Source organism: Mercenaria mercenaria, chromosome 2 (genome assembly GCF_021730395.1).
Source record: "Mercenaria mercenaria strain notata chromosome 2, MADL_Memer_1, whole genome shotgun sequence".
Lineage (NCBI taxonomy): Eukaryota > Metazoa > Mollusca > Bivalvia > Venerida > Veneridae > Mercenaria > Mercenaria mercenaria.
In genome coordinates, this window is record NC_069362.1 from 20,933,322 (window position 1) to 20,946,164 (window position 12,843).

Genomic DNA, 12,843 nt, shown 5'->3' on the forward strand with positions numbered 1-12,843 from the left:
CTTCACGCTGATCAGTTGTGAAGTTTTGTAAAATTCAGCAGTGTAAATACTGTAAAATATGACAAATCAAGGACCATTACTCTGCTGAAAATCAATGAAGCTGAGCATAAGACTCCTGTAAGGTTTGAAGGAAATTCACCCTATTATGATATGAACCACCATAAAATTTGACAAATCGATGGCAAAAACTCTTGAAATAAACAGAACTGGAACCTGCTGACAATACGAAAGTTTCAAGGCTTGGCAATGATCACTTTTGTGATGTTTGGTGTAATTCTTCCTAGTGGTATTGGAGCAGTTGCCCGCACAAGGTAAAATATGCCAATCAAGGGCCATAACTCCACTCAAAATCACTTAACCGGAACATATCGTAAATATGCAAAATGAGGCCTAGTAGTAGTTTTAGTGAAATTTCACCCAATAATAAGAAGTCTCCGAAACATCATAAAATTTGATGAATCAAGGGCCTCAACCCTGCTGAAAATCACTGAACCAGAAAATGTTGGCAATATGCACAATAAGGCTCATGAAATCTAACCAATAATATAAAAGGAGTAGTCAAAACATCATAAAATTTGATGAATCAAGGGCCATAACTCTGCTGAAAATCACTGAACCAGAAAATGTTGGCAATATGCACAGTAAGGCTCATGAAATCTACCCAATGATATAAAAGGAGTAGCCAAAACATCATAAAATTTGATGAATCAAGGGCCTCAACCCTGCTGAAAATCACTGAACTAGAAAATGTTGGCAATATGCACAATAGGGCTCATGAAATCTACCCAATAATATAAAAGTAGTAACCAAAACATCATAGAATTTGATGAATCAAGGGCCATAACTCTGCTGAAAATCATTGAACTAGAAAATGCTGATTGATATGCACAACTGGGCTTGGCAATGATCACTCCTGTGAAGTTTAATGTTAATCCAGCAGGTGGTGTCAGAGGAGTTGCATGGACAAACTTTGTGACAGACAGACTCAGCATTAAATCAATAAAGTCGCTCCCTAATGTATGTGGGAGACATAATATTTCATGCAAGTTTGTTTCAGTTTTGAACATTTGGTCATTACTATAGCACTTTTTTACAAAAGTAAAACAAAATCAATACCTGATAATATTTGCCCTAAAGTCTTCTTACTATATAAAGATAAGAGAGATGATGAGCCTATTTTCAACAAGCTGGAAAGTGTTTTATTTGTAAGTGCTACATAATAGGTCAAGAGTAACTGTTTAAACAAAACCAGAATCCTTGGCCCATTTTAGTGATATTATAAATGTTGCCGCTAAAAGAAGCTGTAAGGGCTGATTTATAAGACAATTTATTATACAACCAAGTGTGTTCTATCACAGTTCGAAGTTAAATTTACAAACTCTGACTACGCACCCCAACTTAAGATTGGTTTGTATTTAAAGAGGAACTACATCCTGTAAGCTCTCTGCACATTCCAACCAAAATCACTCAGACAGTGTCTTGCGTCTTCTTTGTTTATTTCAGACAAACAGTATAAATGTAGGTGTCTACTTGTAGCAGTAGGCACAGTCGCATGATACTAGCCACACCGTAAGAAAACCAACATAGTGCGTTTGCGACCAGCATGGATCCAGACCAGCCTGCGCATCAGCATTTCATGGAACTGTCAATAAAACAAAATTATCAAGTTTTCATTATATTAGCATAGCTTTCAATGTATCAGCTTCACTAAAAAGGTCTTTTGACAACCTTGAAAATGTTAAGCAGAGACTTTAACACTTCTATTTTAACTGTAAGGCATTTGACAAGGGTGATCTGACACAATAAAGTTATACACAAACTTGAACAGCTGGAAGTCTACCCATTAAATCATTCTTAAAGGATTCAAAGAGCACAATGTTGTAGACAGTTGCAAATATTTTACCCATCCTATCTAGGGTTCCCCAAGCCTTTGTTCTCTAACTTGTTTCTTTCTTTCTCCCCTACATAAATGATCTTCCAGACTCCATAAAAAAGAAAAGCCAGACTGCTGCAGATGATTCTGTTGTATATGTAAGAGTCAAATTGTCATCAAACTCCAAAACCTGACAAAAATTATCTGCATACAACCTGATACACAAGTCTTGAACAGAATAGGACTTGTCAGTGGAGTTGTGCAAGGTGTTAACTAATAACTATGAAAAAGAACCCTCATACCTTCCCCATACATTCTACATGGCATTGAACTATAAAGCACCAGTGCCGCTAAATACCTTTGGTGACAATTTCCAAAGATCTAAATGGGCTAGCCTGCATCAAAATTATTACACCTAAAGCATACATGAGCTGACAGAGACGGTGTGCTCAATTATTTTCATGCTTGAAAGTGAAAAAGGGCATATCTGAGAAAACTGGAACTACCACTGGAGTAATTAATGCCCAGGATGTGCATGGTGTTGTTAGACAACATTTTAAGTTTGAATCAAATCTCAGTAAGCCATTAAAGTAATAACAGAGATGGAGTGAAAGTGTTTCAAACAAATAACTAAAATTCACAAAAAAATATTATGTCTCCCATCACTTACCAAGCAGAAATTGTAAAATGAAACAAATAAAGGGCCATAACTCCAGGGAAAATCACTGGACCATAACATTCCAACTATATATATAACTAAGCTTGGCAGTATATAACAAACTTCTCCGACCCACAAGTGAGTGCACGTCTCGAGAAGACACAGCCCCATACTTTCAAGTTACGTGCCACATGCACGGATCTATCTGTACCGACGATCTTTGTTAATATCACATCTAGAACATAAAGAACGAAAGGTTTCTTTCTCTAAAGTGATTATTGGAACATCCTGCAACATTACAAATCATCTTTATATTGCCCAAAATGTTACTTTTTAAAATCAAACAAAAAGAGCTGTCACAGAAGACAACGTGCTCGGCTATTTCGGTGCTGGATAGTGAAAATGGGCACATCTGAGAAAGCCTGAGCAGTCACTGGAGTGTTTAATGACTCCAATGTGGATGAAGGTATTGGACAATAACTTATGTTTGTGTCAAAAGAATTAATTAATAAGGGAGATAAAGATAAAGTTATCAAAACATTTAAATAAGTATAATTCTAAGCGAAAAGGGGGCATAATTCATGAAATATTGGTGCAAGAGTTATGGCCCTTGTGTCATATGATGTGAGTGATGTTGTGGAACAACTGTTTTAAGTTTGAATAAAATTCATTTAGCAATATAAACAGAGATAGAGTGAAAGTGCACCAAAACTTTAACCTGAAATTCTAAGTCAAAAAGGGGGGATAATGCATGAAATATTGGTGCAAGAGTTATGGCCCTTAAGCCATTTGATGTGGATGATGATGAGGAATAACTATTTTAAGTCTGAAATGAAGTCATCAAGTAATCACAGAGATAAAGAGAAAGTGCATCAAAACTTTAATGTTGACGCCTGGTTGAGTAGCACAGCTCTCCCAATCTGACTAAAGTACATTCTCCTATTACGCTACGCATCTAGGATCTGAGAACAACCTATTCATAGCCTCATTCTGACGACCCTTTCGCTAGCCAATCAGAGCTTAACTTACAACCTTTTGCAAATCTACCTGTAGCCTTGACTTTTGATATTTACAATTCTTAGGTCGTAATGCGTCAGATAGCCAGTTAGCTCAGTTAGTAGGCCACTTGCTTTGTAAGCGAGGGGTCCCGGGTTCGAGCCCTGGAATGACTGCACATTTTTCTTACTCTTTGACATTCGAACAAGTCGTCTGATTGGCTAAAATAAAAATAGCAATACTGGAAATCCAAAATATACAGAAGATGTATGTGAATGGATCGTTCTCAGATCTTTGTTTAGAAGATCAAGTAATAAAGTCAGATTAACGGCTCTCCATACTTTATGTAAGTGATGATGTGGAACAACTATTTTATGTTCGTATAGTCGAGCTACATGTAAAAACAATGAACATTAGTAAACATGCAGTGCTCTCCGCTTGTTGCTACGCAACTCACTGCAGTGAAGTGTGTGGATATCCCACCTGATCAATGCATCCAGTTGATTTACAGTTGAACTTCAATGGCTCGAACTCGGATCTTTCGAACACCCGGGATCGCTCGAACTCTTCGCCCGGTCCCGAATTTATTCCTTCTTTATTCTATATAGTTCTACCTCGGATCGCTCGAACTTCGATAATTCGAACTCTCGAACTCATTTGGTGGTCCCCTCGGCTTAATTACAGTGATAATTACACCTATTCAGTCGAACAGGCCTTTTTTGCCGGGATGGCTTGTGTTTACAAAGTTTTTCACACTTCTGCCTGACATTCGCCAAGCTTCCCCTTTAACCGGCGCGTGCGTAATTTTCACACGCTTACGTAATTAGCGTCAGTATACGACAAACAAGTTAAACAAAGTGACTTTCGTTCACTGCAACGCTTTAATGGCCTTTGATTTATGCGAATAAAATTATCTAAAATGATTGAGCAATGTACATACTACGTCTGTCTTTATTTTTTTCTGCATAAAAACGGGAGATCCGACGTCAACTTTCATACTGCTTAAGCATGGCTGAACAACTTAGTAAAGGACCCGGATACGGGGGGATAGCTAAGTCGGCTACTGGAAAGCAATAAATTTGATAATATTTGTACTGGACTATGATTCAAAAAGATTTGTTATTCATGTCTTTCTATTTGATGCTGTCATCACCAAATTCTTATAATTATATTAGTGTTTTATTTTGTGTTTTTTCCGTACCATGTCATGTTTGAAAATAAATAATTAAGCATATTTCAGCGTTCGTTTTTTATTTGTCATCGTATCATACTCACATTTAGGTACAATATGACAATATATTACGATGTAAGGTTTGTAACACCTCATGCCCTCGAATTCCCAAATTCAAAATGGCCGCCATTTGGATAGCTCGAACAACGGAAAACTCGAACTAATTTCCACGGGACCCTCGAGTTCGAGCCATCGAAGTTCGACTGTATATGGGTGTCATGAATGTGTGAGAATATCTGAAATGTGTTTAACTATAGGACTGTCAATGATTGGGTCTTAGGCGTATCGACGATACCGCTATATCAGAAGACAAATATTGACGATACATCGATATATTGATTATTAAGTTAGATTAACGACCTATTTGTTCATATAATACTATATACCTTCCTGTAAATGCTATTTTAAGTTTTACTGCCTACTTTCCATATTTCTGTTTGATTGTGTTGTATTTGTATTTATGAAATAAAAGAAATACATAAAAATTAATAACATCTTTCATTTTTATTTTGCCTTCACTCCTTTTTTGCATTCATCCAAATTTACAACATTGTGAACTTAAGTTGTTTTTTAGGGTCTGAGTGTTTATTTGGGTAGTTTTTTCTCCCTGTAAAACATCGATTTTTGAAAATGGGAATCGATAATCGATCGACAAAAAAAAATCGTTGATACATCGATATCGTTTCTATCGATGACAGCCCTATTTAGCTATGTGTGACGGCTGTGTGAAAATTGTCAATATTATATTGAATATATAAGGAATACTATATAGACTTATGTGTCCTTAACCATTAAAGTACCAGATAACCAATGAACGAGTGGACTTGTAATCATTAGTTTTTGCGGTCACAGGTAGGGCTGTCAATGATTGGGTCTTAGGCGTACCGACGATACCGATATATCAGAAGACAAATATCGACAATACATTGATATATAGATTATTAATTTAGATTAACAACCTATTTGTTCAAATGCATACTATATACCTCCTTGTAAATGTTATTTTAAGTTTTATTGCCTACTTTTCATATTACTGTTTGATTGTGTTGTATTTGTATTTATGAAATAAAAGAAATAAATAGAAATTAATAAAATCTTTCATTTTTATTTTGCCTTCACTTCTCTTTTGCATTTATCCAGATTTACAACCTTGTGAACTTAATTGTTTTTGAGGGTCTGAGTGTTTATCTGGATAGTATTTTCTCTCTGTAAAATATCGATTTTTGAAAATGGGAATCGATAATCGATCGACAAAAAAAATATCGTTGATACATCAATATCATTTCTATCAATGACAGCCCTAGTCACAGGCACAGAATAGATGTAAATATTCAGATGGTATCAAGTCAACTTGTCCCCTAGTCAACTCATCCCCAAGTCAACTCGTTCCCATTTTGGTAATTTCGTCCCAAAAACCCTTTGGTCAATTCACACCCCCTCTTGAAATATGCAGTCAACTCCTAACTGTTTTGATCACTTCGTTCCCCTGCATATATTTTTTCATTTTGTCAAAGCTCTTTTCACTTGAAGTCCTTTATTTACTCACTATATTTTAGAATAAGTAATATTGGAATTGCTTTTATTAACTAAAACTATTAAATCTTTAAAACAATTTGAGTATACGGGGGAAAAGGCGGGGATAATGTATAAAATTAAATATAAAGGAGTCACGTCCGTTTCTTTTTGATCATTTACCACTTACCAACCCTTCTATAGTCAAGATGGAGAGGGGATAAGGCTTTAGAGAAACTGTACGATAATTAGATGACCAGAGAGAGTGCAAGCACAGCAGTCACAGCACCGAAGTAAAATTCAGAATGCTAAATATGTTCATGATTATACTAACAGAATAGTGCAAGGGTTTTTTTTTCCTTATATGAGCGGTACCAATAAATGGTACCGTTTCCAATGCCAAAAAGTGTCCATTTTTCCCAATCGTCAGTAAAAAAAATTCCTATTTCCAAAAATTAAAACTGAAAGTAAATTGGCCGTGAAATGAAATGCACCGCATTGTGTTTTTTACAACTGCATAGATTTTATAGGCGCCGTAAATATAAATACCCTGCATCTGTTTTCACAGACAGATGTTTCGTAACTACCGTTGTAAAAGCATGCTGGATTAGGGGTGAATCAGAATATTGCTCGGTTATTGTAGGTACGATTGTTACCCAATTTGAATTCCCTTATGAAATTATGCATCAATTCTCGTTGTACTGATAAAATGTCAGACAACAGCAAATACTACAGAAAAAGATTAAGGCAGCTGGTAAAGAAGAAAAGAATCTATGAAATGCTTATAAAACAACATAATGTTCAAGAAAAAGGTGCATCGCCAAGCAATAAAAGGAGAGAGGTCTGCCTCTGAGATGTTATTGAAAAGTTCAAGACTGCTAAAAACAGAGAGACTGCTCTGTAAAGTCATAACTGAATGACAGTATTAATGATTAAACAGAGTTCAGAGCCTTTAAAGTTTTCAGTCGTTATTTTGAATTATTATAAAATGTGCTTCATAAACATTTCCCAATTTGAGCAAAAACGACACGATTTTTCCCAATAGCACGGATACCAGTACCATTCCCATAATACAGAAAAAGACCTGTAGTGAAAAAAAATGCTAGGGTCAGTGGGTTTAACTAGGTTGAGTTAGTCAAAATAATTCAATGTTCAGATTATTTTATATTTGTGACGGGGCAATCTGAACGTCAAATCTTTGAAGGACCAAAATAATGGAGGATAAATCACAGAACACGGTCGTGTAAAGTTTAATGGTTTTATCACTTGCGCATATTGCCGTGTAGGCACGGTAAACATTTATCATGTACCGAGTACATACACAGGTTTAAATCACCAGAAAATTCGTAATTTTGAACATAATTTGATAATCTTTACATATATCAATGAGGAATTGAATCCCCTTTTGATATATGTAAGTTTTATTTGAATTTATGGCCAATTTGTGACATAATTGGCATTTAAAGTTAAACCTATAGCATGTAAAGCGTCGGCAGCGATGAAAATTTCATCGAAATTGCTTCCATTATTTTGGTCTTCCTGTGGACACATTGTTCGAGAGGGCTAAGACGTTTTCCTACGGAGGTGAAGGCCCCTGGTTCGAATCCTGGCTACTAGTGCTCCCATTGCGGTGTGTCCTTGAGCAAGGCACTTTGTCACGATTGCCTCAGTCGACCCAGCTGTAAATGGGTACCAGCAAATTGCTGGGGGTAAGGTATCAATGGTTTTAACTGTTCTTAAAATAGGGTCGCTCAAAGAAGTATAAAATACACAGAATGGCAACTGGCTGTAATATCGCGTGATCTCGTGTCAGAGCGTGAATCGCGTTATCTTAGTAAAAACAACTAGAACTGTCACAGGAGTGACTCATACCCCCACCATACGGTCTTGTCACAGAAGAATGGCAACCATGAGGAATCTTAACAAGAGCTGTCTGATGACAGCGCGCTCGACTATTCGAAGAACTGATTGAAGAATGGGGTCAAAATATTTCCACAGATATTCAGACAAAAGAAATAAATAGATTAGACAAACAATGTTCCTGTATTTCTTTGATTTCAATAAGTCTTGCACTAAATGGCAATGTATGAACCAATTTCAAAGTCCTAAAAGGGCCATAATTCAGTCAAAATAGTTATGTACTCTTGCCTACAGATGGAAATCATAATGATAAACAAGTGTTCAAAGTTTAAAAGCCATATGTCAAATAGTTTTGACAAAACTTGGACTTGTATGAAAACAGAACCAATTTTGAAATCCAGAAAGGGCCATAATTCAGCCAAAATAGATGACAGAGTTATGTACTCTTTCCTACAGATAGAGACTATTATACTTAACAAGTGATAAAAGTTTCAAAGCCATATGTCAAACACTTTACAAAAAATATGAACTGGTACGGAAAACTTAACCAAGATTTCTAAGTCAAAAGGGGCCATAATTCAGCCAAAGTCCTTGATGGAGTTATGTACTCTTGCCTATAACTGGATATGGTGATGGTAAACAGGTGTTTAAAGTTTCAAAGCTTTATCTCAAGAGACTTTATCAAAATATGAACTGGTACGAAATATTAACCCAGATTTCTAAGTCAAAAAGGGCCATAATTCAGCCAAAATCCTTGATGGACTAATGTGCTCTTGCCTATAACTGGACATGGTGATGGTAAACAAGTGTTGAAAGTTTCAAAGCTTTATCTCAAAAGACTTTGTCAAAATATGAACTGGTACGAAAAACTTAACCAAGATTTCTAAGTCAAAAGGGGCCATAATTCAGCCAAAATCCTTGATGGAGTTATGTACTCTTGCCTATAACTGGCCATGGTGATGGTAAACAAGTGTTGAAAGTTTCAAAGCTTTATCTCAAAAGACTTTGTCAAAATGTGGACTGGTACGAAAAACTTAACCAAGGTGTGACGCCGACGCCGACACCGACGCCGTGGTGAGTAGGATAGCTCTACTTATTCTTCGAATAGTCGAGCTAAAAATACTTTGGCGTACTTCATCTTGGGCTTCCACATATAAGTAATACTAGTATAATACTAGTATAGTAATACTAGTAAATATATTAAATCTCTAATATTAGAGATACACTAAAAGTGAATACAAAAAAGTGTCTTACCGACCCATGTTACCACAGAAAAATGTTTTTACTTTTTACATAGGACTTATAATAAACAAGAGCTGTCGGATGACAGCGCGCTCGACTATTCGAAGAATTGATAGAAGAATGGGGTCAAAATATTTCCATAGATTTTCAGACAAAAGAAAAAAATGGATTAAACAAAAAATGTTCCTGTATTTGTGGATTTCGATTAGTCTTGCAGTAAATGGCAATGAGTGACCATGATGGCAAATATGTTAAGTTATATGTTAGGCAAAATATGGACTTGTATAAAAAATTTAACTAATTTCCAAGTCCAAAAAGGGTCATAATTCAGTCAAAATAGTTGACAGAGTTATGTACACTTGCCTACAGATGGAAATCATGTTGATATACTAGTGTTAAAAGTTTCAAAGCCACAGTTCAAATAGTTTTGACAAAAATTTCAAAGTCCAAAAAGGGCCATAATTCAGCCAAAATAGTCATCAGAGTTATGTACTCTTGCCTACAGATGGAAATCATAATGATAAACAAGTGTTTAAAGTTTAAAAGCCATATGTCAAATAGTCTTGACAAAACATGGACATATACGAAAACACAACCAATTTCCAAGTTCAAAACGGGCCATAATTCAGCCAAAAAAATGACAGAGTTATGTACTCTTGCCTATTGATAGAGACTATAATACTGAACAAGATATAAAAGTTTCAAAGCCATATGTCAAACACTTTACACAAAATATAAACTGGTACAAAAAACTTAACCAAGATTTCTAAGTCAGAAGGGGCCATAATTCAGTCAAAATGCTTGATGGAGTTATGTACTCTTGCCTACAACTGCACATGGTGATGGTAAACAAGTGTTGAAAGTTTCAAAGCTTTATCTCAAAAGAGTTTGTCAAAATGTAGACTGGTACGAAAAACTTAACCAAGATTTCTAAGTCAAAAAGGGGCAATAATTCAACCAAAATACTTGATGGAGTTATGTACTCTTGCCTACAACTGGACATGGTGATGGTAAACAAGTGTTGAAAGTTTCAAGGCTTTATCTCAAAAGACTTTGTCAAAATATGAACTGGTACGAAAAACTTAACCAAGATTTCTAAGTCAAAAAGGGCCATAATTCAGTCAAAATGCTTGACAGAGTTATGACTCTTGCCTATAACTGGACATGGTGATGGTAAACAAGTGTTGAAAGTTTCAAAGCTTTCTCTCAAAAGACTTTGTCAAAATGTGGACTGGTACGAAAAACTTAACCAGGGTGTGACGCCGACACCGACGCCGACGCCGTGGTGAGTAGGATAGCTCTACTTATTCTTCGAATAGTCGAGCTAAAAAGTTAGAAAAATACCTAAAATATTAAAAATCTAAAAATAGGATTTCTAAAAATAGACTAATTCCTGGAATTTAAGGGGAAGAAACTAAGTACAAAAGTTAAAAAAAGGTTACTTCCATTTGGCTCTAAGCCAATCAGAATGAGATATAGTGAAAATACATCAAAATTAACCTTAAATTCTAAGTAAAAGGGGACACAATTCATGAAAAATTAGTGTCAGAGTTATGCACCTTGTGTCACATGATGTGGATGATGAGGTGGAACATCTGTTTTAAGTCTGAATCAAATCCATTCAGTAGTAAAAGAGATATAGTGAAAATACATCAAAATTAACCTTAAATTCTAAGTAAAAAGGGGCATAATTCATGAAAAATTGGTGTCAGAGTTATGCACCTTGTGTCACATGATGTGGGTGATGAGGTGGAACATCTATTTTAAGTTTGAATCAAATCCATTTTGTAATAATTGAGATATAGTGAAAATACATCAAAATCAACCTTAAATTTAAAGTAAAAGGGGACATAATTCATAAACAATTTATGTCAGAGTTAAGCACCTTATGTCACATCATCTGGGTGATGAGGTGGAACATCTATTTTAAGTTTGAATCAAATCCATTTAGTAATAACTGAGATATAGTGAAAATACAACAAAATTAACCTTAAATTCTAAGTAAAAGGGGACATAATTCATGAAAACTTGGTGTCAGAGTTATGCACCTTGTGTCACATGATGTGGGCACATGATGTGGGTGATGAGGTGTAACATCTATTTTAAGTTTGAATCAAATCCATTCAGTAGTAACTGAGATATAGTGAAAATACATCAAAATCAACCTTAAATTCTAAGTAAAAAGGGGCATAATTCATAAAAAAATGGTGTCAGAGTTATGCACCTTTAGTCACATGATGTGGGTGATGAGGAGGAACATCTATTTTAAGTCTGAATCAAATCCATTTAGTAATAACTGAGATATAGTGAAAATACAACAAAATTAACCTTAAATTCTAAGTAAAAGGGGACATAATTCATGAAAACTTGGTGTCAAGAGTTATGCACCTAGTGTCACATGATGTGGGTGATAAGGTAGAACATATATTTTAAGTTTGAATCAAATCCATTTGGTAATAACTGAGATAATAGATTTCGGGACGGGACGGGACGGGACGGGACGCGACGGGATGTGACAAAACTGACTCCTATATACCCCCCTCAAACATGTTTGGTGGGGGTATAAATATCGCAAGCATCGAGTTAGAATTTGTACCTTTAACCTACATTTAAAATACATGTTTGCTTCTAAAACAACATTAGTTTAATGTGTATTTAGTCTTAAGACACAAAGTACCATCAAAAGAAGCGTGGTCATATGGTGATAATTAATTTACTGATGAATAATTGCTTTCGCATATAGAATGACGCGTGGACAGCGCATCACTTCCGGTAAACGAGATCTCATTCGGTTGTCACGTTTTTTTGGCGACACTTGCTCTTTATGCCTTTCAAGTTGCCGATCTATTTATTTTTATAGCGAGCATAGCTCACCTTATGGCAATGTGTAGGCGAATATAACAAAGGTGTGCCGAATGGGGCAAAAGTGATGTAGCTGAAAAATTTTCATTCGTCTGGGCACCGCCATTTTGTTCTACTTCCGTCAAAGTCGGGATTTTTTTTTTTTATTTTATATTTGAGTTACAATCTCTATGTTCATTAGGTGTCTTTAGTTTTAAAAAAGTTATGTTATGGAAATAATTTCAATTTTACTTTTATTTTACAAAGTGCGTGTCCCTAGAGGTAGTGATGGGCAAATCGGTTAGATTTGCCAACCGATTAATCGGCATAATCGGACAGGCCAACCAATACGATTAATCGGATATAATCGGATAATCGGTTACTCTAGTTGCATATCTATAAGGTCACTTCACAGTGTATGTTTTATGTCATTACTTAAGAAATGAATCACACAGGCATCAAATATTCTATTTGTATTGTAGCCCTTCATAAAAATCAGGCCTCGACCTAAACTTTTTTCAGCAGTTGCCAGCAGGTCCACCAACTGCTAAAATCTAGTAGACCTGCTCAGACTTTAGTGGACCTACATTTCTATCACATAAATTGTGATGTTGTAGACGTCATAACTTC

At 35.6% G+C, this 12,843-nt stretch overlaps 1 protein-coding gene across 1 annotated transcript in view; it reads right to left on the reverse strand.

Moving 5' to 3' along the window:
• The window catches only part of LOC123563459 (protein ZGRF1-like), a 28,586-nt gene that overhangs the window by 14,531 nt on the left and 1,212 nt on the right, over positions 1-12,843 (reverse strand). The window lies entirely within an intron of this gene.